We start from the raw sequence: 19,333 nt of genomic DNA, 5'->3' as shown, positions 1-19,333 counted from the left end.
TAATACCATATTTTTTACAGCAATAAAATATTCCTGATTTGTAAAACACTTGAACTATAATTAAATAACAATTCATCGCAAACATGCTTCTTATTTTCTTAGTCTTCTTTTGATCTTTTTGCTTTAATTTAGCATTGACTAAATTGAAATAAAGATTATAAATTCGATGATAACAATTAGTGGAAATTCTTCACAATTTTTTTTATCTATAAACGAATAGAGTTTCGTGTTTAATAGAAGAATCATGACTTTGATGAACGCTAAATATGAAAGAATATAATAACTTATTTTTTTGTGCTTCGTGCTTCTGTTTTATTTTTTGTTTTTTATTTTTATTATCAAAATTTTGAGCTTTGATTTTAATTATAGATTTGATTATTTTATTAGATGATAGAAACATTTTTTATTTTTGTTCTTTTATTTAAACTTATAATATTTTTTAATAAATGAATGTGTTGACAACAAGACTCTAAAATTCATATAATATGATCCCAAAATAAAGAATTATGTTTTTGGTATAAAACCGAATAAACTGAAAACCGGCGGTATATAAACCGAACCGAACCGAAGTAAATATGGATTTAGAATGGTAGTTATATTTTACAAATCGAAATACCAAAAAACCGAAAAAACCGAACCGAAACCGAACCGATATCCGGATTGAACACCCCTACTTGCGGCCCTCATACATTATTTCCTTTATTTCATCATTATTTTGCATTTTCTTCTTTTTTTAATGCTTTAACCTTGTAGAGATATGATTTAACATCCAATTATAAAATTTAAAACCTCAAAAGTTGTTTTGATTTTTCTGATTTTAATGGCTAACTAGAGACTAACACACGCATCCACATGAGTGTATGTTTTAATAGAATAGATATATGAAATGCTTCATAACACAAAAATGTATGGTTGTATAAACATGCAACTGTATACTAAAGTAAAATTTGAAATCATATCCCAAAATCCCACTCCTCGACTGTACATGCATCTTTGATCAACACTTTAGTATAATTTTCCATTTGATTCTCAAAACAACTATAGTACTAGATCTCGATCCGCGCAACCGCGCGGGTTTTTGTTTTTATTTATTTTTAAATAAATATTTTGTTTCAATTCTAAATTGGTATATATTGTAATATATATGTGTCTATCAATTTTTAAAACATAATAAGTTTACTGTATATTTTTTTCATTGAATAGATTGTTTCAAACTTTCACATGTATTTGTATCTTCTTCTATATATATATTTTCGTATTATTATTTTATTATTAAAATCGTAACTATATATAAAGATTAGTAAAATATTATTTTATTGTCATATTCAAAGATATTGTAACATTTCACAAATTTAGAAAGTTTTTAAAAAATTAAACTTTTCGCTTCATAGATTTATATTATCGAGTAAATAATTAAACATTTAGTTTTTGTTTAATTTTTAAAATAAACTATATAGTTTAAAATTTGTTTTCATTAGTTTAAGGTAGTAAAGATTAATCATTGTTAGATAATATGATTTTTGTTATTTAAAAAAAACTTTATAATTTTAAAAGTTAACATCGACAAATATTTATATATTTAGCATATAGAGGTAAAGTATTACAACATTAAATTATATCTATTTAATTTATACTATCTATAAATCCAATGGATCATCTATTGTTTAAATCCAATTATTGATAGCCAATAAAAATTTATGGTAGACCCAAAATTTAAATGATAAGATTAATTATTAAATGTAACGTGACTTTTTAGGAATAGATCCATTAAGTCCATTTTAAAAAAAAAAATCACACATGAATAAATGTTGTGACTTCTGCTTTAATATATATGATGTTTTCCATTTGATTATTGTCTGGACTCTGGAATAAATTGAATTCAGTTGTACAACACCTGGATGTGGAGTGAGAAAACATGTAAAAAGAGCAGAAAATGTCCCAAAAGCTATTGTAACAACATATGAAGGGAAACATAACCACGACGTTCCAGCTTCTAGAACCAGCAGCCATCAGTTAAGACCAAACAACAATCTCTCAACGGTTAACTTGAACCAACAACAGACAGTTGCCCGTCTAAGGCTTAAAGAAGAGCAAATCACTTGAGAAAAGAAGAATACTTGTGCCGTTTTATTTTTGGTTAATGAACTTGTTTAGTTTCACATTAGAGCATGATTATTGGGGGTTCTTAGAGTGAGGTTCTTAGCGGAATATAATAATCCGTCTCTTAACTTTTAACTAAAAATGTTAAGAATCGACTCTTAAAACTCTTATTTAAGAACCGGTTCTTAGCTTTTTTAGTTAAAAGTTAAGAGACAGATTCTTATATTCCGCTAAGAACCCCACCTTAAGAACCTCCCAGTAATCATGTTCTTAGTAATGTGACATTACCACATGTTTCTACAAATAGAAACTTTGATAAAAGGTTACAGTCTGTGTAGTAAGTTTCTTCTTGTAATAACTACTAGGTAATAATCAGCGCCTTGAGCGGGATGTGATTATTAGTTTCGTTATTTTTAATTAAAAAGACATTAAATATGTTTAATCTGGATATTGGTTCGGTTTTAAGTTTTTTTTTTTGTTTTTAATCTTCTAAAATATAACTATTATTTTAAATTAATATTCATTTTAGTTTATTCGGTTAAAATGTTTGATTTTTTGTTTTTTTTTCTGGTAAAAACTAAAAATTAATATTATTTATTTATTTTCATGCTATGAATTTAGATAGTCGTCATGTGAACCCAATAGTTTCATATTATAGTTTCTAAACAGATAATAGTTTAAGAAAAAGAAAAAAAAATTATTAAGAAAATCATTTCAGTACAATTTGGTCGGTAGTGAAATAAGCATTAAAAAAAATATTTAAACTTTCAAAAAAAAATTAGATACTTCAGTTGTGGTGAATACTTAGTTACAAGATCTTCTTATCAAAGTGCACATGTATGTCTATGCAAAAAGTATATAAAAATAGTTGACAAATATATAAAGATATTGTTAATTAATATTAAATGACATTTGTTTCAAAATAATACATGAAACATAAAATTAAAATTAATTTAAAATAAAAAAGACTTTGATATTAGTCATTTTTTCATATAAAGAAAATAAAATTGTATCCGTAAATAGGGATGTTAGTAAGAAAATAAAATCTTTCATGGAAGATGATTAATCTTTACAAAAAAACTTTCAATAACCACACGTTTAGATCATTCACACACATTACAAAAGCTTGGACATGTCCAATTCAGTCAAACACTTAAAACAAGATTCAACACACAAACACTGACCATTAACTCTTCATCATCCGTTGTAAGCTACAGACACCACGTGAGGAACTTTACCATCATCAAAAGGCAAACTCACAAACTCTCTCGCAAACTCCTCAGCTATCTCCCAAACAAGCTTACCCTGAACAGCTTTACAATACATATACATCACAGTGGTCCCCGCCAAATAGTACATCATCAAACCCGTTAGTAACGCAGACGTGACCACGATCTGGACAACGAAGACAGCGTTAGTCCACAGTTTCCCGCCATTTTCAATGTCGGAAGCGGTTACGTTGCTGATCCAGACAAGACTCGATTGAGCTATACTGAAGACGACGATCATAGAAAGAGAAACGCTTTCCATGCCATAGAGCTTTATCACGATCGCAATAAAGATGAGTATTATCATTCAACTGCTTGGAAGTAAGTTGAAGCGTAACTGACTTCGAGACCTGGGACGATGAGCTCGATCACTCGAGTCAACGAGAAGGATGCGAGCCCTAGAATGAGTAAGATCAAGAAGACGATGGAGTTGGAGGAGACGAGAGTAGCGAGGAGAGGGAAGAAAGAGGTGAAGCTTGATTTGACGGCGGAGATGAGTTTCACGGGCCTTCCGTAGAAGCCTTGGAAGACACTGTACGTGATTGATCCGATGGATAAGAGGTTGAAGACGGTGACGAAGACGACGTAAGCGATCAGAAGGAGGAGGACGGTCTTGGGATCGATATCGTTGTGGGATTTGAGGAGGGAGAAGGTGGTGTGAGAAGGGGGGGGGATTGGTTGATGATGAGGCGGGAGATGGAGGGGTAGACGGTGACGGAGAAGGAGATGGGGAGGAGGAAGAGGAGGGAGAGAGCTAGGAAGTGGCGCGAGTGGGCGTTTATTATCCGTTTTGATTCTGTTAAGACCACCCAGAGGTTGACCGTCGGAGGAAGAGGAGATGGTGTCGCCATTGAAAGCACGTGGAGAACACGAAGTTGGAAAGAACTTTAAAGAAGAGTCCAAACTATGAGTAATGACCAAGACTACTTTCTTCAACATAATTAGTAAGGAATAAGGATTAGTGTTTTTTAAATTGGATCAGCCGACGGCGAAGCCGAGTTATGTTTTAAGCAATGTTTTTAAATCCGACCCGGACACTGAACCGGACGATTTACCGGGTCGCTGGGTCACTGGGTCGACCACAGATTAATAAATGAATTAATTTTATTATATAATAATATATCAGCTATGTAAATAAAAATATAGAAACTAAAGTTTAATATTTTCTAAATGTTTTTATAAACATAAAATAATAGTTTGGATGTGTATATTTTTATGTTTAATAACATTTAGAAAATACTTAACTTTAATTTATATATTTTTATTTTCATTAGATATACAAAATATCAAAAAATAGTTTAGACTATTTATAATTTTGTCTAATAAGGTAAGAGTTATGGCATCTAAAAAAATGAAGACATAAAATTTATAAATATTTAAATGTTTAATGTGAATAATAAATTAAATTTCAAATACAAAATAAACCAAAAGTAAAAAATCATTATAAAAAATTATCAATAACGGAAATAAACTAACACCAAATCACATCAACTAATTTTGGTTCTCTCTACCATTGTTCACTTTTATTTTCTTCAAGTGGCATAGTGAAATCTTCATTAAAATCTAAAAATCACAAATATAAAACTGAAAAGGAAAAACCTAACCTTTTTTGTAGGTATATCACTTCTTAGTTAGAAATTTAGAATATAAAACATAATCTAAAAACATAATTAAAAATTAAAAATGAAGTAAAAGTTATTTATTGGTTCAACCAGTGGTTCAACCGGTATCGGATTCCGGGTTCTATTGGGTTTTTGCGGGTTTCTAAATATTGAGTTTTTCACAAAACCCAAACCGGATTTTTTCAGGGTTGCCGGGTTTACCGGTTCAACCGCGGGTCCGGATCGGATTTCAAAACACTGGTTTTAAGTAGAACTGGATAAAAGGTAATTACAATTATCAAAAATCTATCAATCGAATGAACAAAATACTAGCTAATATTTTCAATGTTTTACGTATATGATATTTATTTATGTTTTATTTGTGTACCATATTTATTAATATTGTTTTTAAATTTATATGTAGATAAAATTTGTGAAGTATCGAGCCATATTGAATTGTGTCTCAAATAGTTATTCGGTTCAGTTTTCAGGATCAAAATTTAAAAACATTGGTACGGACAGGATAGAGCCGAGTCAAGTTGGGTTGGGTTGGGTCGAGTCATACATTTTTTTCGGATGAAAAGTCTTCTCTGAGAACAAGGCATGAAGTCGCACTGGTTTTTTTGTCTTCCTTCATATGGGTAACGCACACCCCATATCCGCTCTAACTGATGCACTGATCTAGGAAAGTAAATTAAGCAGTTTGCAACGCATTTCTTTAATGACATTATTTATAAACTCACAAAAGGTTTGCTTGTTTGGCTAATTAAATAACAATTCATCGTAGCTCGAGGATTCTTATTTTCTTAGTCTTCTTTTTTAATCATTTTGCTTTCTCTTAGCATTATTAAATTAAAGTGAAGGTTATAAATTTGATGGATAATAATTAGAAAAAAAATTTACAAATTTTTTCTTATTTATAAACGAACAGACTTTCACTCGAAGAAGTATAACTTTGATGAACACTAAATATGGAAGAGTGGAAAAACTTTTCCTTCGTACTTCTCATTTATTTTTTATTTTTATTTTCAAAATTTGGAGCTTTGATTTTAATTCTACATTTGAATATTTCATCTGAAGGTATAAGCGTTTCTATTTTTTTGTTCTTGTATTTGAAAATGTAATATTTTTTTAATAAATGACTGCGGTGACAATATATGACTCTAAAATTTATATAATATGATCCCAAACTAAATAATTATGTTTTGGTATAAAACCGAATAAACCGAAAACCGACGGTATATAAACCGAACCGAACCGAAGTAAATATTGATTTCAAATGGTAGTTATATTTTACTAACCGAAATACCAAAAACCGAAAAAACCAAACCAAAACCGAACCGGTATCCGGATTGAACACCCCTATCTGAGACCAATTTCGCTTTTTTTTTTTTTAGTTATTAGCAATATGCAGAATATGCCGAATTTGAATGAAGTGGTGAAATAACAGCACTATTATATTTTTGTTTTAAATATTGACTATTAGATTTTGACCAACGCTTTGAAAGACGGGATTTGTTATAATCATATAAAAGTATATTTTAAAACTGAAATGTGTATTTGATTATAAATACTTTTATTGTTATAATGTAGTCACGATTTGGATTCTCAATTTCAAAATGTAATTAAGTTTCTCCTTCATGTTTTATTTATATTATAGTATGACATCTCTTTGTAGACAACATTTTTTATGGAATAGTTAAGATTTCCGTGGTTGTACATAAGGGCTTTTTATGATTTCGTATATATTGTGAATTGTGATGTAGGTTTTGTTAGGGATTTTATGGATGGAATCCACATTAATGCTTAGAATATATTTAGTTTCCAGCGGTTACTAACTTTCCGCTCCCAAGTATTAATGTGATTGGTTATCAAAATTCTTGATATCTGATTGGTTGAAAATTTATTTGGCGACTTGATTTAAAAATTATTCTAAAAGACAATGACGTGCCATTGCAAATATTTAAGAAAAATAAGGGCAATCCTACTAGGGATTCTGCTTTAATAGTATAGATTAACCATGTTATAAATCATAGGGGTGTTCAATCCGGATATTGGTTCGGTTTAGGTTCGATTTTTTTCGGTTTTCGGTATTTCGGTTAGTAAAATATAACTACCGTTCTAAATCCATATTTACTTCGGTTCGGTTAGGTTTATATACCGTCGGTTTTTGGTTTATTCGGTTTTATTCCAAAAAACATAATTATTTAGTTTGAGATCATATAAAATGAATTTTAGAGTCATATTGTCAACACAGTCATTTATTAAAAATATATTACATGTTCAAATAAATGAACAAAAAAGTAAAAATGCTTCTACCATCAAATAAAATAATCAAATCTATAATTAAAATCAGAGCCTGAAATTTTGAAAATAAAAATATGAAACAAAACAGAAACATGAAAGAAAAGTTTTTCCACTCTTTCATATTTAGTGGTAATTAAAGTTATGCTTTTTCGATTGAATACGAAACTCTGTTTGTTTATAAATAAGAAAAAAGTTATGAAAATTTTCCATTAATTATTTTCTATCAAATTTATAATCTTCATATTAATTTAGTGAATACTAAAATAAAGCAAAAAGATAAAAAAAAAACTTAAAAATAAGATGTCTGAATTGCGATGTATTGTTATTTAATTATAGTTCAATTGTTTTACAAATTTTTCTTTATTACTATAACATTATGGTAATAGTTATTAGCACAAATTTAACTTATATAACAAATAGATATTCATGTATTGTTATAAAATAGATACATATTTACATGTTTCTACTTTTAGTCGGTTTTGTTCGGTTTATTCGGTTTAATCGGTTATATACCAAACCATATCCAAATCCTACGGTTTTTATAAAATTATATCCATTCGGTTTATATGGTATATACCAAAACCAAACCATATTGTCTATTTCGGTTCGGTTCGGTTCGGTACGGTTCGGTTTTACCATATTGAACAGCCATAATCATAATCTTTTTTACTGGTGTAAAGTTTTTTGTCATGATTTCCGTCACATAATACCGGTAAAGTTTTAAATTTTGTTATATTACATAGGACAATTAACTAATTTTGGATCATTTGGTTAAAATATCTCTCGAACCTCATAAATTTTGGAGCTCGATTTTTTTTTGAACCCTATCCTGATATTTTTTAACATTATTTACTAGATTTTGACATGGGCTTGAAAAGCGCGTTTTTTTCGAAGTAAATAAAAAATTTGAAATTTTTTTATTTTTAGTTGTCCACATAAAAATATCGGATAATTTTTAATATTTTAAATAAAAAATATTTAAGTAATTTGTTTTTGGGTGATTCGGTTTATACATAGTATTTTAAGATATTTAGTTACTTTGAAATTAATATTTATAAGTATATAATTTGTATTTTAAAAATTAAGTTTCTCATCCGGTTCTCGACTCAGTTTCAAATTTTCGGTTTCAGTGATATATTACCCGGTTATTTATGAAAAATTCAGTTCAATTTTTGTATTTTTTTTCAGTTTGATACAGTTCGATTCGCGGTTCCAGAAAAATGTTCCCAACCTATACATTATCTCATAGAGAAATTAGTAAATATTTAAACTGAAAATCCCAATTTATCCGATATTTTATTTTATCTATAAATCTGTAACCCCCCAAAAATCTAGAATCAAACCAAAATTTAATTGGACCCCATTTTGTTTTTTTGCATATTAGTCGGTCCTCAACTTTTCTATTGAACTGAACCAAAAACCGAAATAATCTAACTGAAACCAAACCAAACCAAACCAGACATTGTAAATACATGAACGTTTCTAGAACCAAAACACCAAAAAAGAAAAAACAGAATCTGAAGACTGATAGTGCATCTACAATTAAATTGCGAAAAAACATTCTAACTTTATAAATTATTTAACTCTTTTTAGTGGAGTACATATGTGGTTTATAAATGAATTAAGATGTGAGCAATGTTTTTATATCCGATCCAAACTTGTGGTCGAACTCGTTAACTCAGTGGCCATAAATCATCCGGACTGGCTTATGTTCTTCATGTACCATTCTATTATAGGTTCTACCAACTGATATGTTTCCATAAAATTCAGATTTATGAATACCTATTAATTGTAGTCTGATAAAACCCAAAAACTCGTCATTTACCTATGAACCAACATCGGTTGATTAAGAAAAAAACCTAGGAAAATCTTATAATATTTTTTACAAAATTAACTAACTACTCATATACTTTATAATAGTATTTAAAACTGAATAAATTATTTAATTTTTCATATAAATAAATGTAATGTATTTATATTATGCATTTTAATTTATAGTTTTTTTAATGATCAATAGTATTACAATTTTAATCAATTTTTAGTGTGTATAATTTATATGTTTTAATAGTATAGATATTTATATCAGTTTTGGACTTGCACATAGACTACTAATATATAGGACAACTGGCTTTCAAAGGTTTCTCGAGAAAAGAATAGTAGTTTTAGTGACGCTTATTTTCTTTGATAGTTATTTGTTATGCAGATTATGTATTGATCACAAATCCACAATCTCCGTAAACTCTATGAAAAATATTCTTCATAAATTTTGTTAACATTATTACCTATTTAGAAAATTAGTTAAGTGTTTTTTTGAACCTTTGATGAAATTTACTTAAATTAATTATTTTAAATATTTAGTTTGGTTCAAATCATGGCATTATTAAGTAACACATATCTTTGCCCGGTTAGACTTGTTCCTGAATCCAAATCTACGTTAAATATAGAAATCTGTTAATAGATCTCGTTAGCAAAAGATAGTACACTATCTGTATATTTAATATAGAGATAAAGATATTTTAGATGTGAACAAATATTTTCAAGATCTGTATTTAATAAATTGTTCACGTATTAGTGTTTTTAGAAAAAGCTAATGTGCTAAATTAATTGTAACATGAGTAAACTCAAACGGTAGATTATGTATTACTGAAATTTATATTATAAGAGACAACTATAAAAAAATCTATACTGTAATTTATAATACAAGAGAAATTTATAAAAAAAAAATAGATTTTAATTTTAGGTTGAACTATTATGAGGTGAAAATATATTAAAATTTTATTTATAACTAATTTATATATAAACTACTGTAAGTTATTTTTTGAAACTAATTATATTTACAACTATATTTTTTGAGTGTTTTTAAACATTTCGTAAATATAATGTGGAGTTCATCGGTTATAATTTATAACTAGAACTTGACCCGCACCCCTGTGCGGGTGTTTGATTTAATTTGTCTTCAACGTAAACTCATAAATCGTTGGTTTTATTAAAAATATCCATATATTTTTTTTTATGTTTTGTAATTTACATATATAGTAGAATATATTATTTTATAATATAATTTTTTAATAATATATTTTTATTTTGTACATAATACTATATTAATTTTTTTATAAATTGATGCAGTTTGATGTAATTATACTATTTATCTGTTGTTATTTTTGTTAATTTATTTTAAAATGAAACAACATACTAAAAATAATAATTGTTTGCATTAGTTTTCTATGAATTATTATTAATTTTATGATATTTTGTTTTCTTGAAAATTTGAACTCTCTAAATTTTTATATTTGACTAAATTAAATAAGGTAATATTGTACTTAAAAGTTGTTTTATATAATATATACTATATATATTAGTTTGTGTTTTTAATTTCACCACAAAGAAACAACAATCATTATAATTAATTAATTTAAATTTATTTTAAATGTAGTGGTAGAATCTGTAAATAAAAAGAAATATAAAAGAAAGTAGTTAATTTATTGTAAATGCAATGGTTAAATGTGTAAATAAAAGAAAATATTTAATCTGCTATCCATGTTTTCAAACAATTTTCATTTATTCTACTATCCATTTTTGTATTTTTTTTCAGTTCGATTCGCGGTTCCGAAAAAATGTTCCCAACCTATACATTATCTCATAGAGAAATTAGTAAATATTTAAACTGAAAATCCCAATTTATCCGATATTTTATTTTGTCTATAAATCTGTAACCCCCCAAAAATCTAGAATCAAACCAAAATTTAATTGGACCCCATTTTGTTTTTTTTTGCATATTAGTCGGTCCTCAACTTTTCTATTGAACTGAACCAAAAACCGAAATAATCTAACTGAAACCAAACCAAACCAAACCAAACCAGACATTGTAAATACATGAACGTTTCTAGAACCAAAACACCAAAAAAGAAAAAACAGAATCTGAAGACTGATAGTGCATCTACAATTAAATTGCGAAAAAACATTCTAACTTTATAAATTATTTAACTCTTTTTAGTGGAGTACATATGTGGTTTATAAATGAATTAAGATGTGAGCAATGTTTTTATATCCGATCCAAACTTGTGGTCGAACTCGTTAACTCAGTGGCCATAAATCATCCGGACTGGCTTATGTTCTTCATGTACCATTCTATTATAGGTTCTACCAACTGATATGTTTCCATAAAATTCAGATTTATGAATAACTATTAATTGTAGTCTGATAAAACCCATAAACTCGTCATTTACCTATGAACCAACATCGGTTGATTAAGAAAAAAACCTAGGAAAATCTTATAATATTTTTTACAAAATTAACTAACTACTCATATACTTTATAATAGTATTTAAAACTGAATAAATTATTTAATTTTTCATATAAATAAATGTAATGTATTTATATTATGCATTTTAATTTATAGTTTTTTTAATGATCAATAGTATTACAATTTTAATCAATTTTTAGTGTGTATAATTTATATGTTTTAATAGTATAGATATTTATATCAGTTTTGGACTTGCACATAGACTACTAATATATAGGACAACTGGCTTTCAAAGGTTTCTCGAGAAAAGAATAGTAGTTTTAGTGATGCTTATTTTCTTTGATAGTTATTTGTTATGCAGATTATGTATTGATCACAAATCCACAATCTCCGTAAACTCTATGAAAAATATTCTTCATAAATTTTGTTAACATTATTACCTATTTAGAAAATTAGTTAAGTGTTGTTTTGAACCTTTGATGAAATTTACTTAAATTAATTATTTTAAATATTTAGTTCGGTTCAAATCATGGCATTATTAAGTAACACATATCTTTGCCCGGTTAGACTTGTTCCTGAATCCAAATCTACGTTAAATATAGAAATCTGTTAATAGATCTCGTTAGCAAATGATAGTACACTATCTGTATATTTAATATAGAGATAAAGATATTTTAGATGTGAACAAATATTTTCAAGATCTGTATTTAATAAATTGTTCACGTATTAGTGTTTTTAGAAAAAGCTAATGTGCTAAATTAATTGTAACATGAGTAAACTCAAACGGTAGATTATGTATTACTGAAATTTATATTATAAGAGACAACTATAAAAAAATATATACTGTAATTTATAATACAAGAGAAATTTATAAAAAAAAATAGATTTTAATTTTAGGTTGAACTATTATGAGGTGAAAATATATTAAAATTTTATTTATAACTAATTTATATATAAAATACTGTAAGTTATTTTTTGAAACTAATTATATTTACAACTATATTTTTTGAGTGTTTTTAAACATTTCGTAAATATAATGTGGAGTTCATCGGTTATAATTTATAACTAGAACTTGATCCGCACCCCCGTGCGGGTGTTTGATTTAATTTGTCTTCAACGTAAACTCATAAATCGTTGGTTTTATTAAAAATATCCATATATATTTTTTTATGTTTTGTAATTTACATATATAGTAGAATATATTATTTTATAATATAATTTTTTAATAATATATTTTTATTTTGTACATAATACTATATTAATTTTTTTATAAATTGATGCAGTTTGATGTAATTATACTATTTATCTGTTGTTGTTTTTGTTAATTTATTTTAAAATGAAACAACATACTAAAAATAATAATTGTTTGCATTAGTTTTCTATGAATTATTATTAATTTTATGATATTTTGTTTTATTGAAAAGTTGAACTCTCTAAATTTTTATATTTGACTAAATCAAATAAGGTAATATTGTACTTGAAAGTTGTTTTATATAATATATACTATATATATTAGTTTGTGTTTTTAATTTCACCACAAAGAAACAACAATCATCATAATTAATTAATTTAAATTTATTTTAAATGTAGTGGTAGAATCTGTAAATAAAAAGAAATATAAAAGAAAGTAGTTAATTTATTGTAAATGCAATGGTTAAATGTGTAAATAAAAGAAAATATTTAATCTGCTATCCATGTTTCCAAACAATTTTCATTTATTCTACTATCCATGTTTCCAAATATTACCAAAATGTACTTTAGTTTTAATAATATAGATGTAGGAAGCGTAAATATAACTATAAAATGAATAACATGAAATACAATAATTTGGCACATGATGTAATGAAATTTACATATCTAATATAATTTGGTTAAGAAGATAGAATGAACCGTGAGTTTGGTCATAAAAGTAAGCCCATGCGTAATAATATATTTTGACAGGTGTATTAGGCAGTTAGAAGATATTAAATTAAAAATGAAAAGGCACAGTAACTTTTCATAGGTTGATTTTTTAAGAATCTTTTTCTTTTAATAATATAAACTAGATTTTGATCCGCGGTTCAAAAACGCGGATTTTTTTCATTGTTTTGGTTTTGATGTTTCAAAGTATATTATTAAGTTACAAAATTATATAATTTATTAAATAGTTTATTTTAGAATTTATACGCACATTCTTATGTTACAACGTCATCATTGCATTTTGTGTATTTATCAAATAGTGTTACATTTGTTGAGTTGATGAGTCAAAAAAAATTATTTGGCAGATTTTGAGCTAATCTAATAGTATATATTTGTAGAATTTTTAATAGTTTTAGCGGTGTTTTCATACATGACCCAACCCTACAGTATCAAAAGTAAATCAGGTGATTCGTATATAATTCGGTATGAATTTTGTTAAAACCTTAAATATAGAAATCTGATAAAACTCGGTGAAAACGTAAAAATCTATAATTAACCCGCTATCAAATATTGGTTGACCCGATAAAATCCCATATAAATCGGATGATATTTTTCAAAAATTAATTCAAACTTTTGAATCAAGCTTTGAAGCGCGGAATTGATACTTTTTCAAAAAAGGAAAATCTTGTTTAACTAAGGTATTCCAAACCTAGTGAAGAGTTTATACCAATCTCAATGTGTTTTGTCGATAAACATAACTTTTCTCTAGATTTTCAAATGAGGCCATATATCTTCTATATGTAATAAAAAGTATAATTTTATAAATAATTTATATGTTGCCTTTTTTTCAAAAAAAAAATAATTTATATGTTTTAACATTTCCTATGATTTATGTTTAAATTTGTGTATTAAATTTATTTTGCTATTTTAATTGAACTATAATTTTAGAGATTTTGGATAATTTTTACTCATATTATGAGTCTCTTTGTTTAACCTATTTTAGCTAACTGTTAACAATTTATTTTTATCAAACAAAATACATTAATTTTATTTATAAATATTCTGACTTGCAATATTTTCAAACTATAAATCAAAATTGATTATTTCACCTTTAATATTTTTAAATTTTATATTTTAAAGTAAATTATATTATAAATATATGAATATGTGTTATGATGTATGCATAATTATTTTAAAATAGATCACGAATGATATATATCATGTACAACCGTTTACACACGTTGAAAACCAGAAATATAGAACTTACATTAATTCTTACAAAATTGTAATAAATTATATTCATATTTTAGATTATAAGATACTGTATAAAAATATAAGTATGTGTTGTCAATAAAAAAAACTTATATAATCAGCGATATGGGCAACAGTTCAACCATGTATATAATTTTTAAGGGAATATATATATATATATATATATATATATATATATAATTTTAGTACATTTAATTACGTAAGAAATGAATGTATGAGTACCAATAGGGTGATACAATTCAGAATATTTTCCTTAGCTAAAATCTCTTCAAAATCTATTCTAATATATAGTATTTATGATTGATATAAATTTGAATATTTATATTCTTAATGTTGGTAGGATATATTTATTAACAGTAAATAGGTATATTTGGTAAGTTGCTAGACAGAAGAATAATTGTGTAAATCTCGTCTAAATTTTAAAATGTTTTGCGTGAACCATATCAACATGATACAAAATCAATTTGGTAGATTAATTGTAAAAAAAAGCTAATAGTCATGAAAATATATGTTTTTGCATTTAATTATATATTTTTATTTTAAATTAAAATTCATTTGGAAGAATTTAATAATTTGTGAGAACTATTAAATATATCATATAATATTTCATGAATCTGACAATATATAGATTTATTAAGTTTAAAAAAATTATAGTTTTGAGATTACATATAATCTATATAGGGTTTAAGTGTTTTTGGTATTGGGTTTAGTTTTTATTAAAAACTTAAGAAGATGGTGAGATAAAAATAATAATGAAAACAGTGTTCAGTTATCTATTCATGTAGCCTACGAAAATACAAAGTAAACCAAAATATTGATTTAATTCTTATAGTCCAAAATGAATCTTGAGTTAGCTGTGCACCTTGTGGTATGTATCGAAAGTAATAATAGTCGATGTGCTATGTAACACTAATGGTTTTTATGTGAATAAGTCAAATTTGAATAAGAGTATTGACATATATTCATATATGGCTGCATTCTCCGTTGTCCATAGTCAAAGAGAAGCATTAAATACACGTATATGGTTCAGGGGATAAACGTTGTGAGAAAATCGGAGCACAAGTGAGCCAAAAACTGATTGTGGTCCATGGAATCATCTTGCTATCTTTAACAGCTGCAAATACATATGATCCACAGTCATGTGACCACCCTAGTTAGACTCTAGCTCCGCCACTGGTCAGAAGCTAGGGGACGCAGCTTAGTGTTTAGTTTATATGGTGGGATATATCTATTTCAATCTGATTCAAATCCATTACGGTAAGATTAATCTAACTTTTTCATCAATTGATATATTTCATGATAGTTTTTCCATCAATCTTCATAGGTTTGTGTGATGAGTTACAAAATAGGATTTGGAACAAAGCCAAAGTTTATCCGTGAGAGACGTCTCAAGTCAGCCAACTCAACCAACCAAATCCAGTTTAACACACACTGCTAGATCAATACAATCCACCTGCTCAGGGATCAGGTGAGAATATGTGAGTAGAAGACATATATGTGAGTAGTTTATATTACACTTGGTTTTATTAGTGAGCACCTTATGAAAGTCTTTGTAAGATAGTGAATATATATCTTCCAGTTTCCAGTCTTGATTGTTATGTGATTTAGAAACGAATTTGGTCAGAGTTTGACATTTGGTTGACATATCTATCATATATGGCTGCAAAGCTTACACTAATGAATGAGAAACCTGCATGTTTTTTTTTTGTTATATATAATTAAGGAACCAACATATGGGAAAATAATACAATAATAAGTAAACTAACATTGTTCATAAAGTGATATTAATTAGAAAAAAATTCATTTTAGAAGAGTAGCTTCCTGTACCATATAGTAAAGACTTAAGATAATCTACTTTAGTTTTTGATTAATGTTAGTTTTCAGGATATTTTTTGGCACATTTGATATCATGTACTTCATATTTAATTGGTATTATCATGTGTAAGGTTATTTTTCCCACCAACATTAAAAATATGTTAGTTTCTCCGGATTTTAGCACTACAAGAAAACAGCAAGGATTCTGAGGGAAAAAATCGTCGGAATGTCGTCGGAATATCGTTATTCCGACGACATACCGACGAAACAAGTCGTCGGAAATAATTCCTCGGAATTTCATATTTCCTCGGAAATCCATCGAAATTTTCCGACGGAATTCCGAGGAATCAAACTTCCGAGGAAATTCCGAGGACCCATGTTTGTCGGAAAAGTCCTCGGAATATACCGAGGGAGAGCTTCCTCGGGATATCTCCTCGGACGTTCATCGGAATACCGAGGGACATATTCCTCGGAATATACCGAGGGACCAGTTGCTCGGAATATTCCGAGGGAAACGTCCCTCGGTATATACCGAGGGAAAAGTTCCTCGGTATATTCCGAGGAACCTGTCCGTCGGTATATTCCGAACGTTTTTTTGTTTTATCGATCGATCGATGGCTTTATGTCCATAAACCGATCGATCGATCGCGTAAAAAATATAATTAATTTTTTTAAAAAAATAAAATTTCTGAAATTTAAATTCGAAAATAGGAAATTAAAATTAAAATTGAAATCATATTAATTAATATTCAAAGTTTGACAAATAAAAATAAAACATTCCGAGTTTTTGGAAAAAAAAAAACTACAGGTCTGGCACGTCCGGGAACACTTCGTTCGGGTACATCCTCTGCATCATCTCCATCATTTGCTGGTTCAGCCTCCTCTGTGCCTCATAGCCCGCCTGTTGAGCCGCCATCTGGGTCTCCAACAAAGATATACGATCATCTTTGTCCTTCAACTGAGCCGTAAGTACTTCTGGATCAACAAAGGGCGGTGGTGCAGAAGAAGGAGGAACCGACCGGGTGCGACGACCCAAACCGACCAAACGTCCCTTCTTCTTTGGAACCGACTGAATAGAAAATAGCCAAATTTACAAATTTAAACCAAAAAATAAATGAATTGAACTTTCAAAAAAAAGAACTTACGGATTCAACGATTTCGTTGATTCTAAACCGGGACAAGTTGGTCGAAGCCGTCGAAGCGTCATCCTCGGTTTGAAGCTGAGACACTTCGTCTACCACCTGAGTTTGGACCAGGTCGACCACGTCCCTCACAAGACCGTCATCAATCTGGCCGGTCTTCTTGTTGGTATACGCCCTCCTCATTAGGGCGAGATCATCAACTGGCTCGCCATCATTTTCTTCCGCCTTGAAAAAAACAAAATTAAAGAAACATTAGAAATTAGAAGAAATGCATAATAAATTAAAATTCTGAAACTCAAATAATTGAAGAAAACACGTTTGAACTTACCATGCGATCTCCCAGAGTGGCAATAGATTGAGCACCCAAGTTATGCTTGTAGATGCCCTTCCCTTTACGGTCGCTCCTGCGGTTGGTGGAGTTGGTGGAAGAAGTTTCTTTCGTCTCTTCCTTATCCCAATGCGCACACAACTCCTTCCAGACCGTGTCGTTCATCGACTTTGGGACCTTTTAATAATAAAAAAAAATAGTTTATTAAATTTAAAAATAGTTTAATAAATTTAAAAATATTTTAATAAATTAAAAAATTGTTTAATAAATTAAATCGAACCTTATTGATTTCCCACTTCTTCTTCCACTCGTGGATCTGCTTCCCATAGTTGTCCATAACTTTATGGACGAAGTGGTGATAGATAAAGAGCGTCTCATCGGAATTCCAGTTGAACTCTTGCTGAAAAAAAACACAATCTGTAGAAAATTTATATTAAAGATTAAAAATATAAGTAAAAAATTAGAATACTTACCGCAAACTGACGAAACCACAGAACCTGCTTGGCGGTAGGGAAGTGAGTGAAAGTCGGATGTCCACTGTCGAGGGCCGAGTACATCATACGGTTGATCCATGCGCTGATCCCGTTCCCGGATCGGTTGAACCTAATAAAAAGAACAAACGGTTAATAATGAATCCAAATTTAAAGAAAAAAAATGTTTAATTACCATGTTTGACCCCGTCCATGTGGATACGGAGTGAGATATAGAAGATGGTCACGACCGGGCTGTTGAACCAACTCCGCAACACTCATCACTCCCGAAGGAGCCGGAGGAGGAGGAGCGGATGCAGCAGCGGGAGCGAGAGGAGCAAGAGCGGGTGCAGCAGAGGGAGATGTCTGGTTGGAGCTGTGGGGCGAAGGGGAATCCTGAAAATGGCTGGAATCCCGAGACTGGCTCCCCGTACCACCACGACCACGACGCTGTCGAGGCCGGATCTGATCATCATGAGACCTGTAAATTAAAAAAATATATTTAATAAATACAGAAATATATAAATTTTTTTTTTTTAAAGTCTCAAATAATTTAATCAAGAAAAAGATTTATAGATATTAAAAATATTTAATAAATATATAAAAATAGTTCTAATAAAAAAAATAGTTTTGATAAATAAAAAATAGTTCAATAATTACAAAAAATAGTTTTAATAATATATATGTATTAAAAATATTTTTAAATCCCAAATAATAGTTTGTAATCACAAAAAAAGTTGTATAGATATTAAAAAATGTTTTGTAAAATCCCAAAAATCGAATTTATATACAAAATTTTTTTTGTAAAATCCAAAAAATTGAATTTATATAGAAAAATCGATTTGTAAAATACAAAAATCGATTTTATATACTAAAATCGATTTTATA

The 19,333-nt window shown here is 28.2% G+C and overlaps 1 long non-coding RNA gene and 1 pseudogene across 2 annotated transcripts in view; one reads left to right on the top strand and one right to left on the bottom strand.

Moving 5' to 3' along the window:
• Positions 1 to 3,132: 3,132 nt before the first annotated feature.
• On the bottom strand, positions 3,133 to 5,192 carry LOC106379798 (annotated as a pseudogene).
• A 2,687-nt stretch (positions 5,193 to 7,879) lies between these two features.
• Positions 7,880 to 19,333, top strand: part of LOC106380051 — a 30,880-nt gene continuing 19,426 nt past the window's right edge. The window contains exon 1 of one of the 2 annotated variants that reach the window (XR_002659024.2): positions 7,880 to 16,158. This is a non-coding gene — a long non-coding RNA (uncharacterized LOC106380051). The remainder of the gene's footprint in view (positions 16,159 to 19,333) is intronic. The other variant, XR_001276258.3, reaches the window with a different exon arrangement.

Source organism: Brassica napus, chromosome C2, assembly GCF_020379485.1.
Source record: "Brassica napus cultivar Da-Ae chromosome C2, Da-Ae, whole genome shotgun sequence".
Classification (NCBI taxonomy): domain Eukaryota; kingdom Viridiplantae; phylum Streptophyta; class Magnoliopsida; order Brassicales; family Brassicaceae; genus Brassica; species Brassica napus.
Note: the sequence above shows the minus strand (reverse complement) of the source record. Positions and strands in the feature narration are given on the sequence as shown.